Genomic DNA, 12,711 nt, shown 5'->3' on the forward strand with positions numbered 1-12,711 from the left:
TGGTATTGATTACTACGAACATAAATATCGAAGTTTATCGTCTTACGGTACTCTACTGCCAACCTGAAAGGTAATACCAAATAAAAGAGCAACAATTTACTTCGATGTGCTTGTTCCGCCAATAACCTTTATTGAATTTGGCTCATCTTGAAAAACAGACTCACTGGGTTTTGCCAAGATTAATTTAATAAATGTGTTTTACATTTAACGCACCAGTCTTCTTTCCAGCCAATTACAACTGGAATATATTTATTAACGGCTTAAAAGATGTCATACCCAAAGATGTCTCAATCTTTTCAGGTACAATGACAGGACAGATGGCCACGTTTGAATTCATTATAACAATGTTTTACTCTGTTGTAAGATGTGACTTCAACGCCATATTATGTGTCAAGTTTTTTTAAGCCTTCTTGTAAAAATTTTGACAATTTTGGAAAATATTATGTTCACAGGTCCATTCAATTTTTTACTAAGAACTGCACTTTTCAATTAACTGCAACAGATTAAGGTTAAGTTGAAAAATATGAAGTCTTCTTGATTATTTGATTAATCTCCGAGCACTAATTCTAGTTTTAGAAAATTTTCTCCGATTTTCTCCCTATTTATCATAAATAAAAATTAAGTTGGAATTTCTGGGACCGTTGATGATATTCATACTAAACACACTGTTTCACACACCACTACACCAACTACAACAAACTCACCTTAACTTACCTCACTTACCTTACCTTCAGTCTCTGAAGAAGATAACTTGGTTATCGAAACGCGCTTCAAACATTGTAATTGTGAGTGTTGGTGTAGTGGTGCTGTAAAAACAGTGTATTCAGTATAACTAAAAATGAGAATTATCTTCCAGGAACAAAACTCAAAAGATCGCTGATTAACAAAGTATTCAGAAGATCACTGCCTAAATATTTATTTCTACAAAATTGGATGAATTACAAACTTTTAAAGTTGTTTTGTCATGCCATATGTCATGATAGACATGAACCAATACTTATTTTTCAAATATATCAATAAATTTTTTGTTATAATCAACAATAATTGTATTTTAGTTTCATTCAACGAACTTTGTTGATTTTATTATTTGGCTCTTTCCCAGTTTCAGATATAATGCATTTGAAAAACAGGAAATAGTGGGTGAGTAGATGGCCTTGAATAACTATTAATGGACAATAGTTAGAACATATTTTTCGACATCTGTCTTACTTCTATCTAATTCAAACTGATATTTGAAGCATACCAATAATTTTCATCAAATAATTCTTCGATAAAACTCTTATCCATTCACCAACGTCATTAGTTGTTTGTTTCGGTACTGTGTTTTCCATTATAATTTCATCTTACAGGTAGTTCGAGAACTAATTGAGATACACATAAAATATCGTAAAATATCTTTGAATTTCTTTCAAAAAAATTCAATACTATAGAATACCGGTAAGTAACATATGAAATGCAAGTCGAATTTTTCAAAATATACACCCTCTATTTTGCTCCTGATACCAAATATAAATTACACAGCAGTAAACAATTCGAGATATTTTTCCTTTATGTAAAGAACAATGAAAACAAGAAAGGTAGAAAAAATATATGACGTTGTATCCATTCCCTGGTAAAAACATAGAATCTCTAGAAGTTTAAAGAGAAAAAAGCATAGCGTCTGAGGAACCGAAAATCAATAATTAAATATTGATATATATTAAATTGAACGCTGCTTTATTTCAATACATTCATAGAAATTGTGTTAGTGTCGACAGAAGCATCAACTTAAAATAAGTGGTTCAAGCAAGACCAGCAGCAGAAACGTGTAAGTTTCTGTCGACATATTATGATGTGAAAAATAGAGGAGGATCCGGAAATACAAATGGAAGACGAAGAAAGGTGATTAAAATTAAAATAACCGGAAGAAAGTCTGTTAACATCTAGCATTATTTATAATAAAATTCTATTCATTTGTAATGAAACTGGAAGAGGATCCTAAAATAAAAATGGGAGATAAAGAAAAAACAATAAAATTAAAAATTTTGGAAGAAAGTCAGTTTAAGTTTGTGATATTTTTTATGAACAAATTTGTGCGATTAATATTCTTTTATTACACATCAACACAAAAAATATACTGTCAGATAATTATTAAAGAAGTATATAGGGGAAACTAAGAGGTCTGTTAATGTCTGGTATAAATAGCACCTAGCTCATTCAAAATACGGACAGACAGAAGTATCGGGCAATGCCGAATTATAGTCATAAAACAAATATAAATAATGTAAAATTCTTAAAAAATGTTGTATTGAGACTGTTGAATGTAAGAATATTTTGAAAAGGAAAAAAGAACCTGGAATTGTTGTTCGCGGGAAGAGATTAATTACTGGGAAAATTCAACAGATATAAGTAGGTTTACCTACAGTTTCTGAAGACGATAGCTGGGTAATTGTGAGCAATGGTGTAGAAGTAAACAGTTTGTTAAAAATTGAAACAGTGATTTTTATTTATTTCAAACTAGCTTTTACCCGCGGCTTCGCTCGCATCGAATCCATTAAATAAGTATCAGAAATCATTATAATAGAAAAGAACGAACTCTGTAGCTATATTAGAACCTGAGATATAGATCTTTGAATGTAGAAAAATTGCCAAAAACCTACAAAAATCCATAACTCCACATTGAATGTCCGCGCCTAGCTCCTCTCCAACTCAACCGATTTAATTGTTCAAAAACTCTAAAGAAAGAAGGTATTTCAGCGAGTGTTCTTAAGCCAAAACGAACTCTGTAGCTATATTAGAACCTGAGATATAGATCTTTGAATGTAGAAAAATTGCCAAAAACCTACAAAAATCCATAACTCCACATTGAATGTCCGCGCCTAGCTCCTCTCCAACTCAACCGATTTAATGGTTCAAAAACTCAAAAGAAAGAAGGTGTTTCAGCGAGTGTTCTTAAGCCAAAACGAAGTCTCTATCTTGAATAGAACCTGAGATATAGATCTTTGAATGTAAAAAAATTACCAAAAACCTACAAAAATCCATAACTCCACATTGAATGTCCGCGCCTAGCTCCTCTCCAACTCAACCGATTTAATTGTTCAAAAACTCTAAAGAAAGAAGGTATTTCAGCGAGTGTTCTTAAGCCAAAACGAACTCTGTAGGTATATTAGAACCTGAGATATAGATCTTTGAATGTAGAAAAATTGCCAAAAACCTACAAAAATCCATAACTCCACATTGAATGTCCGCGCCTAGCTCCTCTCCAACTCAACCGATTTAATTGTTCAAAAACTCAAAAGAAAGAAGGTGTTTCAGCGAGTGTTCTTAAGCCAAAACGAAGTCTCTATCTGGAATAGAACCTGAGATATAGATCTTTGAATGTAGAAAAATTGCCAAAAACCTACAAAAATCCATAACTCCACATTGAATGTCCGCGCCTAGCTCCTCTCCAACTCAACCGATTTAATTGTTCAAAAATTCTAAAGAAAGAAGGTGTTTTAGCGAGTGTTCTTAAGCCAAAACGAACTCTGTAGCTATATTAGAACCTGAGATATAGATCTTTGAATGTATAAAAATTGCCAAAAACCTACAAAAATCCATAACTCCACATTGAATGTCCGCGCCTAGCTCCTCTCCAACTCAACCGATTTAAGTGTTCAAGAACTCAAAAGAAAGAAGGTGTTTCAGCGAGTGTTCTTAAACCAAAACGAAGTCTCTATCTTGAATAGAACCTGAGATATTGAGGATAGAACCTGTGTATGCGAAAAACTCCCATAAGTAATGTACAGGGGGAAATCGCATTTGAGTATAACTTGAGAAAATTAGATGAAATCCGATGGTTGATGGCTGATCTGTGCATCAATACCTTTCATTGAAAAAAAAAAAAATTAAGCAAATCGGTTTGGTAGAACGCCTGAACGGACTCGGAATGGAAATCATCATTTTTTTTAATATATAAGATTTCGTCTGTTCCTATCCCTATTCGATTCCAAAATACAAAATTATCTATATATGTATATATTAGATATACTAATATTTACAAATAATGGTTTGTAGTACGTTGATTCAGATGCCAGAAAGTGTGACTGTATATTTTGTGGAACGCATCATTAAATTATTTTGTAAAGTATATTTGTAATTTACAAGGGTAAAATAATACATCTGTAATCATCAACATGTTATCCTGATGACAATATCTAGAAATGAGTTTTTTTCATAAATCTACGCTACTGGAAAAGACTCATTAAAAAGTGTCATTTTTTTCTTGAATTAAAGCGTCAAGACGTCAAGTTGAGGGTGGATGAAGGACTATAAAAAGAAATTTTATCAGCAATCATTCTCACTACTAGTAACTACTTCTTCAAAGCTACAAACACCCTTCTTCCAACGTAAGTTATTTTAATACACAATATTGTTTGAAAAAGTTTACTTTCATCAATTATATATATAGTATGTTATTTATGTGCATTTTTAGTTGTATCACTTCCTCCATTTATTCATCAATTTCTCTCAATTTTATCTTCATCCAAAACTGGATGTATGAACTATTTCTGTCTTACAGATTTGATCCATTTCTCATCATATTTCGACCAATACATTCCTAATAGGAAAATTATTTTGTTCAAGCTTTCTTTCTTCGAGGTGTTTATAGATATACAATTATTTTGAACTATGGAAAATGCTACTTTGACTTCCATTTAAAAAAATTCGAAAGATTTGAAGAGCCGATCATATTATTTTGAAACCGCTCAATTTCCTTGTAAAAATCTTCTGCTGCTAATGGCAACGAAGAAGAATTGTAGCCTGAAACTCCAGCTTTGATGCTATTTCAACATGAAAGTGATAGATTTAACTTGAAGTTTTATACACATCTGTAGTTCAAGACTTTTCCATTTCTCTGGATATATTCTAGTGGAAGAACCGAACTCATATATTCATTTATAGGGAAGTTATTTTTGTTCATATTTTCTTTTTTTTATCGAGGTATTTATGGATAGATGAAAAATTTCGCAACTGCTTAGCAAACTATTTTGAAACTGTTTAACTTCCTGTTATTTTCAGTATAAAAAATAAAGGCTTCTGATATGAATATAGATATAGTTACATATTTCATTAGAGTTTCCCCAATTTCATTCTCTTTTATTTTTTGCAAATTTTCTCATTATATAGAAACTAATATAATTATACTTACGTACTAATGTGAAAACACTTTATCACAAGGACAAATCTCTGTTCCTTTAGCGTTTTCTACAAGTACATTTTTCAAAATTTTGAACTTAATGTTGTTGATTATCACTATCAAATAGTTTATCCAGGAATTGAATTTTATAAAATTCAGTAGCATAGTGTTGAGATAGTAGTAATTTTACTAAATTTGAAGAATTATTGATTACTGATTAATGAAGAAAATGATTTGGAGATTTAGAAACGTTGGCCAGATGAAGAAAGTTTAGAGTTAGAAAATTACTTGTCACAAAATTATGATAGAAACGAAACTCAAGGACATGTAATCATTAAGTTTACAACCATATTGTCTACAATTCCAAAACGATGCTTAACTTAATGATTTGGAGAGAAACTTTTGTTGGAAAATAGAAAACAGTCTTGAGAAAATTTGGTTGTCGTGAACTATTCAATAGTACAAAATTTGATAAGTGGTTTAAAGGATACATTTTTAAAAATTTAACAAAATGCTGGGCGAAATATGCAATTTTCTTCCCTTTTCAAAGTATATTTTCTTTCACTACTATGTTGTAATATTCATGTCTTCTTATCACCCTTCTCCGTAAATTTTTTCAAAAAATTGTTGACTTATAGAGATTTATTTTTGAGGTCTAAAGACGGAGCCTCTATCCACCTTCGAGCAGTCAAAATCGACTAGCAGAGGGGGGTTGAGAATAAGTTTTTGGTACTAAATTTTTTCTCCAAATTCGATTTTTTATCTATCTATATAAGTATTTTCGTCAGCTAGCGTCTTCAAAAAACTGGTACAGTTCATTATTAATGGGAGGACAATCTGACGCTTGGCGAATTCCGCTAGTATTCTAGTCAGTTAAGACGGAATTTTGTAATCGAATTTTCGCTTTTAATCAACTTTTTAATCAATTGATTTTCGCATACTTTTTCGCTTTCAATGACAATTAATCAATTTAATTTTTAAATGAAATGGTATGTTTTATTTTGCATTTTTGTCATTCCATAAGAGTATTTTTAATAAAATTAATTTCATTTTACAAATTTTATAACCATTTTTGTGAAGTAAATCAGTTATTTGAGTTTTTAGCTAAATGAAATGAAATACACAAAAAAATGAGAATTAAATTTTATATTTTTTATATATATGCTGAAGTTGACGAAGTTAAAAAAGTATATTGTGAACAAGTAGGTACAGAAATTTGAATGGAATTAACTATTATAAGCTAAGAAAACCGCTATCGAGTGAAGTTAAAATTCATTGTTTTGATTGATTACGGCCGTTATATCTGAAAAAAATAGTGAATAGAGTAAATCAATATAGTAATATCATATAAATAGCAGATTTTTCAACTGATTATTAACTTTTCTTCACATTTCTATGCCTATATGCTCACCATATACTTTTTCAATTTTGTTATAGCAAGCATCATAACGATAAAAAAGTATCAAGACTCAAGCCAAAAATTTTGTGTTGTAGATTTCAGTACAATTTAAATAAAATGTGTTTCTTCATAAAAAATTTTTAATTATTTTTTAATTATTTAATTTATAGTTCCTCACACCTCGGAACTTGATGCTGATAACCAATCAGTTATAGAATTATCAAATTATTTACAAATTACTGTAGTCTCAGTTTTTCAATTATTTTACTTTTGTTTCTTTATTATAAAAATATATTTGTTTGACCTTTGTGGTAATATCGACTTTATCTACAATAACCTATTTTTGTTATACCAAATTTATTATTTTGTTGAAAGATATAAATATCAAAAGCTCTTTGAACCTACACTCTCGTTACATATTCGATTATAACTGATTATCAACAATCATATAATACTACCAGTAATTAAAAATTTATGATCCGCGTCCCAAAACAATTTAAAAGTCTACTAAAATTATTTTAGGATAATAATAAACTTATAACTAGTCATAAGCAATCGTTTTATATTATGTTATGTCAGAGCGGTAAAAATAATTTATTTTCGGATGTTACTCGAATTTTTGTATGATAAAGACGATTTCTAGAAGTTTTTAAAATAATAGTTACTTCATAAATTTTGGGAATGATAACGATTTCATTGAATATTGTGCTTGTTTTACTAGTATTTGTTCTTTCTCTTTAAACATTAACCATTTTATAGCATACGTGTTCAAATCATTAGTGTTGTAGTCTAGTTCTTTACAAATGTTGAAAAAAGATAAAACTACGTAGACTGATCCCTTTTCTTTCTTACCAATATACTCACAATACAAAATTGGTATGAGTTAACACATTTTTCGATATTCTAACATTATACTGCGTCCCGAATGACAAATTGTTGAACCTCTTATTCACCATTTACCACGCAAATGATATCTAAGTTATTTTATAGCAAAAGTGTTCAAATCATTAGTGTTGACGTCTAGTTCTTTACAAATGTTGAAAAAAGATAAAACTACGTAGAGTGATCCATTTTCTTTCTTACCAATACACTCACAATACAAAATTGGTATGAGTTAACACATTTTTCGATATTCTAACATTATACTGCGTCCCGAATGACAAATTGTTGAACCTCTTATTTACCATTTACCACGCAAATGATCTCCAAGTTATTTTATAGCATACGTGTTCAAATCATTATTGTTGTAGTCTAGTTCTTTACAAATGTTGAAAAAAGATAAAACTACGTAGATTGATCCCTTTTCTTTGTTACCAATACACTCACAATATAAAATTGGTATGAGTTAACACATTTTTCGATATTCTAACATTATACTGCGTCCCGAATGACAAATTATTGAACCTCTTATTCACCATTTACCACGCAAATGATCTCTAAGTTATTTTATAGCAAAAGTGTTCAAATCATTATTGTTGTAGTCTAGTTCTTTACAAATGTTGAAAAAAGATAAAACTACGTAGAGTGATCCATTTTCTTTGTTACCAATACACTCACAATATAAAATTGGTATGAGTTAACACATTTTTCCATATTCTAACATTATACTGCGTCCCGAATGACAAATTGTTGAACCTCTTATTCACCATTTACCACGCAAATGATCTCTAAGTTATTTTATAGCAAAAGTGTTCAAATCATTATTGTTGTAGTCTAGTTCTTTACAAATGTTGAAAAAAGATAAAACTACGTAGACTGATCCCTTTTCTTTCTTACCAATATACTCACAATACAAAATTGGTATGAGTTAGCACATTTTTCGATATTCTAACATTATACTGCGTCCCGAATGACAAATTGTTGAACCTCTTATTCACCATTTACCACGCAAATGATCTCTAAGTTATTTTATAGCAAAAGTGTTCAAATCATTAGTTTTGACGTTTAGTTCTTTACAAATGTTGAAAAAAGATAAAACTACGTAGACTGATCCCTTTTCTTTCTTACCAATACACTCACAATACAAAATTGGTATGAGTTAACACATTTTTCGATATTCCAACATTATACTGCGTCCTGTATGACAAATTGTTGAACCTCTTATTTACCATTTACCACGCAAATGATCTCCAAGTTATTTTATAGCATACGTGTTCAAATCATTATTGTTGTAGTCTAGTTCTTTACAAATGTTGAAAAAAGATAAAACTACGTAGATTGATCCCTTTTCTTTCTTACCAATACACTCACAATACAAAATTGGTATGAGTTAACACATTTTTCGATATTCCAACATTATACTGCGTCCTGTATGACAAATTGTTGAACCTCTTATTCACCATTTACCACGCAAATGATATCTAAGTTATTTTATAGCATACATGTTCAAATCATTTGTGTTGTAGTCTAGTTCTTTACAAATGTTGAAAAAAGATAAAACTACGTAGAGTGATCCATTTTCTTTGTTACCAATACACTCACAATATAAAATTGGTATGAGTTAACACATTTTTCGATATTCTAACATTATACTGCGTCCCGAATGACAAATTATTGAACCTCTTATTCACCATTTACCACGCAAATGATCTCTAAGTTATTTTATAGCAAAAGTGTTCAAATCATTATTGTTGTAGTCTAGTTCTTTACAAATGTTGAAAAAAGATAAAACTACGTAGACTGATCCCTTTTCTTTCTTACCAATATACTCACAATACAAAATTGGTATGAGTTAGCACATTTTTCGATATTCTAACATTATACTGCGTCCTGTATGACAAATTGTTGAACCTCTTATTTACCATTTACCACGCAAATGATCTCCAAGTTATTTTATAGCATACGTGTTCAAATCATTATTGTTGTAGTCTAGTTCTTTACAAATGTTGAAAAAAGATAAAACTACGTAGATTGATCCCTTTTCTTTCTTACCAATACACTCACAATACAAAATTGGTATGAGTTAACACATTTTTCGATATTCCAACATTATACTGCGTCCTGTATGACAAATTGTTGAACCTCTTATTCACCATTTACCACGCAAATGATATCTAAGTTATTTTATAGCATACATGTTCAAATCATTTGTGTTGTAGTCTAGTTCTTTACAAATGTTGAAAAAAGATAAAACTACGTAGAGTGATCCATTTTCTTTGTTACCAATACACTCACAATATAAAATTGGTATGAGTTAACACATTTTTCGATATTCTAACATTATACTGCGTCCCGAATGACAAATTATTGAACCTCTTATTCACCATTTACCACGCAAATGATCTCTAAGTTATTTTATAGCATACATGTTCAAATCATTTGTGTTGTAGTCTAGTTCTTTACAAATGTTGAAAAAAGATAAAACTACGTAGAGTGATCCATTTTCTTTGTTACCAATACACTCACAATATAAAATTGGTATGAGTTAACACATTTTTCCATATTCTAACATTATACTGCGTCCCGAATGACAAATTGTTGAACCTCTTATTCACCATTTACCACGCAAATGATCTCTAAGTTTTGGTAACCTCTTATAGACGGGCAATTCCACATTTGAAGCAACATTGACACATTGTGTGTTACTTGTTGATTGCATAATCGCTTGACACTTAGTGGGTTTGTTGTCGGTGTCTCATTAATGAGTTTGTTAATTATCGTAGTTATGGAAAATAACGTCGTCAAATACAGGGAATAACAATTCAAATCGACAAAATTATGTAGAACATTTTCATCGTCCAATTATTTTAAATTATTCCACCATCAACATATAGTTTTCCTATTCAATATCTACGCCAATTTCTTCATTTTTATCTACTTCGCAATAACAGATACTTACCATATACTTATGTATGACAAAGCGCATACAGCGCAGGGCAACCAATTTCGTATGCGATAATCATTGAATTTTGAGACATAATCACTCTAGCATACACCTATCGAGTTACAAATTCTTAAGTATTTCAATTCATTATAGAAAACTGAAAATATATACAGGGTGTACTGTTGCAAATTTGAGACATATACATTTGCACTGGAAAAAATTTTTATCTAGCATTTGTTTGTAAGCTCAACAGAAATTAGTCACGTAACTTTATGAACACATTGTATAGGTATCGATTATTGATACCCTACGCACAACATTTTGTTTCTATAGATTATTCGACCCTGATTTTGAAATTAAATTGTTATTTAGTGTTATTTTCTCTAATAAAAGATAGGAATGACCGTTTTTCTTTTTGAAGGTTACACTAGTGAAGAACCTTTTTGTCACATCAATTTTGTGATGATTAATCATAATCTTGTGCACTCATTGACAATATATAGATAATATTGTTTCAACCACGTTCAGTTTTTTGTGAGAGCTACATATTCATTTCATTACGTGCCTTAATTTAGACGAATATATCACTTTATTATATACGTTTGTTACTAAACATTCCACGAAAGGGTCTTAATAACCCGGATAGTTTTTGTTTTGTGTGTGGAATATTGAATTTTACATCTTAGCGTCAAAATTTCACATCTTTAATTGAATTGTGCTATCAGACTATTTTGGATTTCCTGTGAGGAATCAAGATAATTCTTGAGTCCCACACGACGTATCTAAGTCTGCTGTTAGATTGGGCTAAAGAAGAACTGAGACATTAATCATTTGTAATCCCAATGATTTGGACCGAACAAGAGAATCATGTTAGTGATTGTTAGATTCAAACAAAAGGCATTACAAGCAACTCCAAACACACTATCTAGTATCGAAACTTGTCTTCAGCCAACAGACCCATCATATATAGTGCCGAACTGCCTGTGCCAAAACCTCCAAATCGATCACAAAGCCAGGATTCTACTCCGGGAACTTATTCTAAATCAGTACGATAAGGTATCTGAAGTTAGTGACCTAAGTTATGAACCATCAACATTAAAAGAACGATTTAGTACGTGATTTGATTCTTCAAACTACAAAAAAGAGCTGTTAGATATTTACTCGAACTAAACAGCGAGGATCACTGCAGATAATTCTTCAAAACATCAAAAATTCTGACTTTCCCTTCGTTATTCATCTTTGAATCTATTTGCCTAAGCTTCTCCAATTTCAGAAAGATCGTTGCACGGTTATCCTCTTAGGAACACGTAGCACGAGCTTTACTTGCATAATCCACGTTCAAAATTAATTAAGGGCTCAATATTTTACAATCCAAAAAAATGCACAATCAAATCGATATCATCTTTTCCCGCATTTGAGGGCATATTTACTAGAAAGTGCCTTCTACTCAGTAAACGACTTCTATTCTAATAATAATATTTAATTCCGGGCATGCTGCACACTTTAATTTTTGTTATGGACTTATATACTAATTTTATTACCTATTATTATGCTATTCAACGTGGTTTTTTTCTGTAAATTAAAATTTTCTAGTTTTTACAAGCTTTTGTCTACAAATTGGGACCATTTTTTGACAATAAAGTATTTATCTCTCAAACAGTGGGAGCTTTTGGGGTATAGATTAAACGACTGGAATTTCTTTTGATTTCCATTTTTGGTTTCGTGATAATGAAATGAAACCTCACTTTTTAAAACCAGGTAATTTAGTTTATCGTTTCTGTTGTGAAGAATTTATTAAAGTTTGAATATGTTTGAATATGGACTCTTTGAAAACTAATTTGAGATCAGTATCTCTGAATAACGAAAATAAACTTCCTTCAGTTCCGGTTGCTCATAGTTCTGATGTGAGAAGGATATGAAATTTCATCTTGGAAAAATTGAATTCAGTAAACACGTTTGTTGAAATTGTGACGATGTTAAAGTCATGGCACTTTTTCTTGGACTACAAATGGTTACATAAAATTATGATTTTTCATTTGCGAATGGGGCAATATATACAAAGAAAGTGTAGTTCAAGGGTAAATCACTCACTCAAGGCCATAATAATGTTAAAAATTATCATTTGAAGAAACCTGATGACATTCTCCAATCACCGCTACATAAAAAGCTTGACCTGATGAAAATTTTTGTAAATGTCTAAAAGGGAAATGTATATCTAAAAGAGAAATTTCCCAAAATCTGCAAATCAAAAATTTAAGAGGGAATATTTGAAGGTTTTCTAGGAAAGTATAAATTGGGAAATTGGAAAACAACACGAGTGGTTCCATCAGG

The 12,711-nt window shown here is 30.6% G+C and overlaps 2 protein-coding genes across 2 annotated transcripts in view; one reads left to right on the forward strand and one right to left on the reverse strand.

Annotated features, from left to right (window-relative positions):
• The window catches only part of LOC130899301 (RING finger protein 145 homolog), a 32,030-nt gene that overhangs the window by 11,950 nt on the left and 7,369 nt on the right, over nt 1–12,711 (reverse strand). The window lies entirely within an intron of this gene.
• LOC130899302 (neuroparsin-A-like) overlaps nt 4,327–12,711 on the forward strand; it is a 47,525-nt gene continuing 39,140 nt past the window's right edge. Inside the window, exon 1 of the mRNA XM_057809148.1 lies at nt 4,327–4,367. The gene's annotated coding sequence lies outside the window, so the exon portion shown is untranslated. The remainder of the gene's footprint in view (nt 4,368–12,711) is intronic.

This window comes from Diorhabda carinulata, chromosome 11, assembly GCF_026250575.1.
Source record: "Diorhabda carinulata isolate Delta chromosome 11, icDioCari1.1, whole genome shotgun sequence".
In the NCBI taxonomy this organism is placed as follows: domain Eukaryota; kingdom Metazoa; phylum Arthropoda; class Insecta; order Coleoptera; family Chrysomelidae; genus Diorhabda; species Diorhabda carinulata.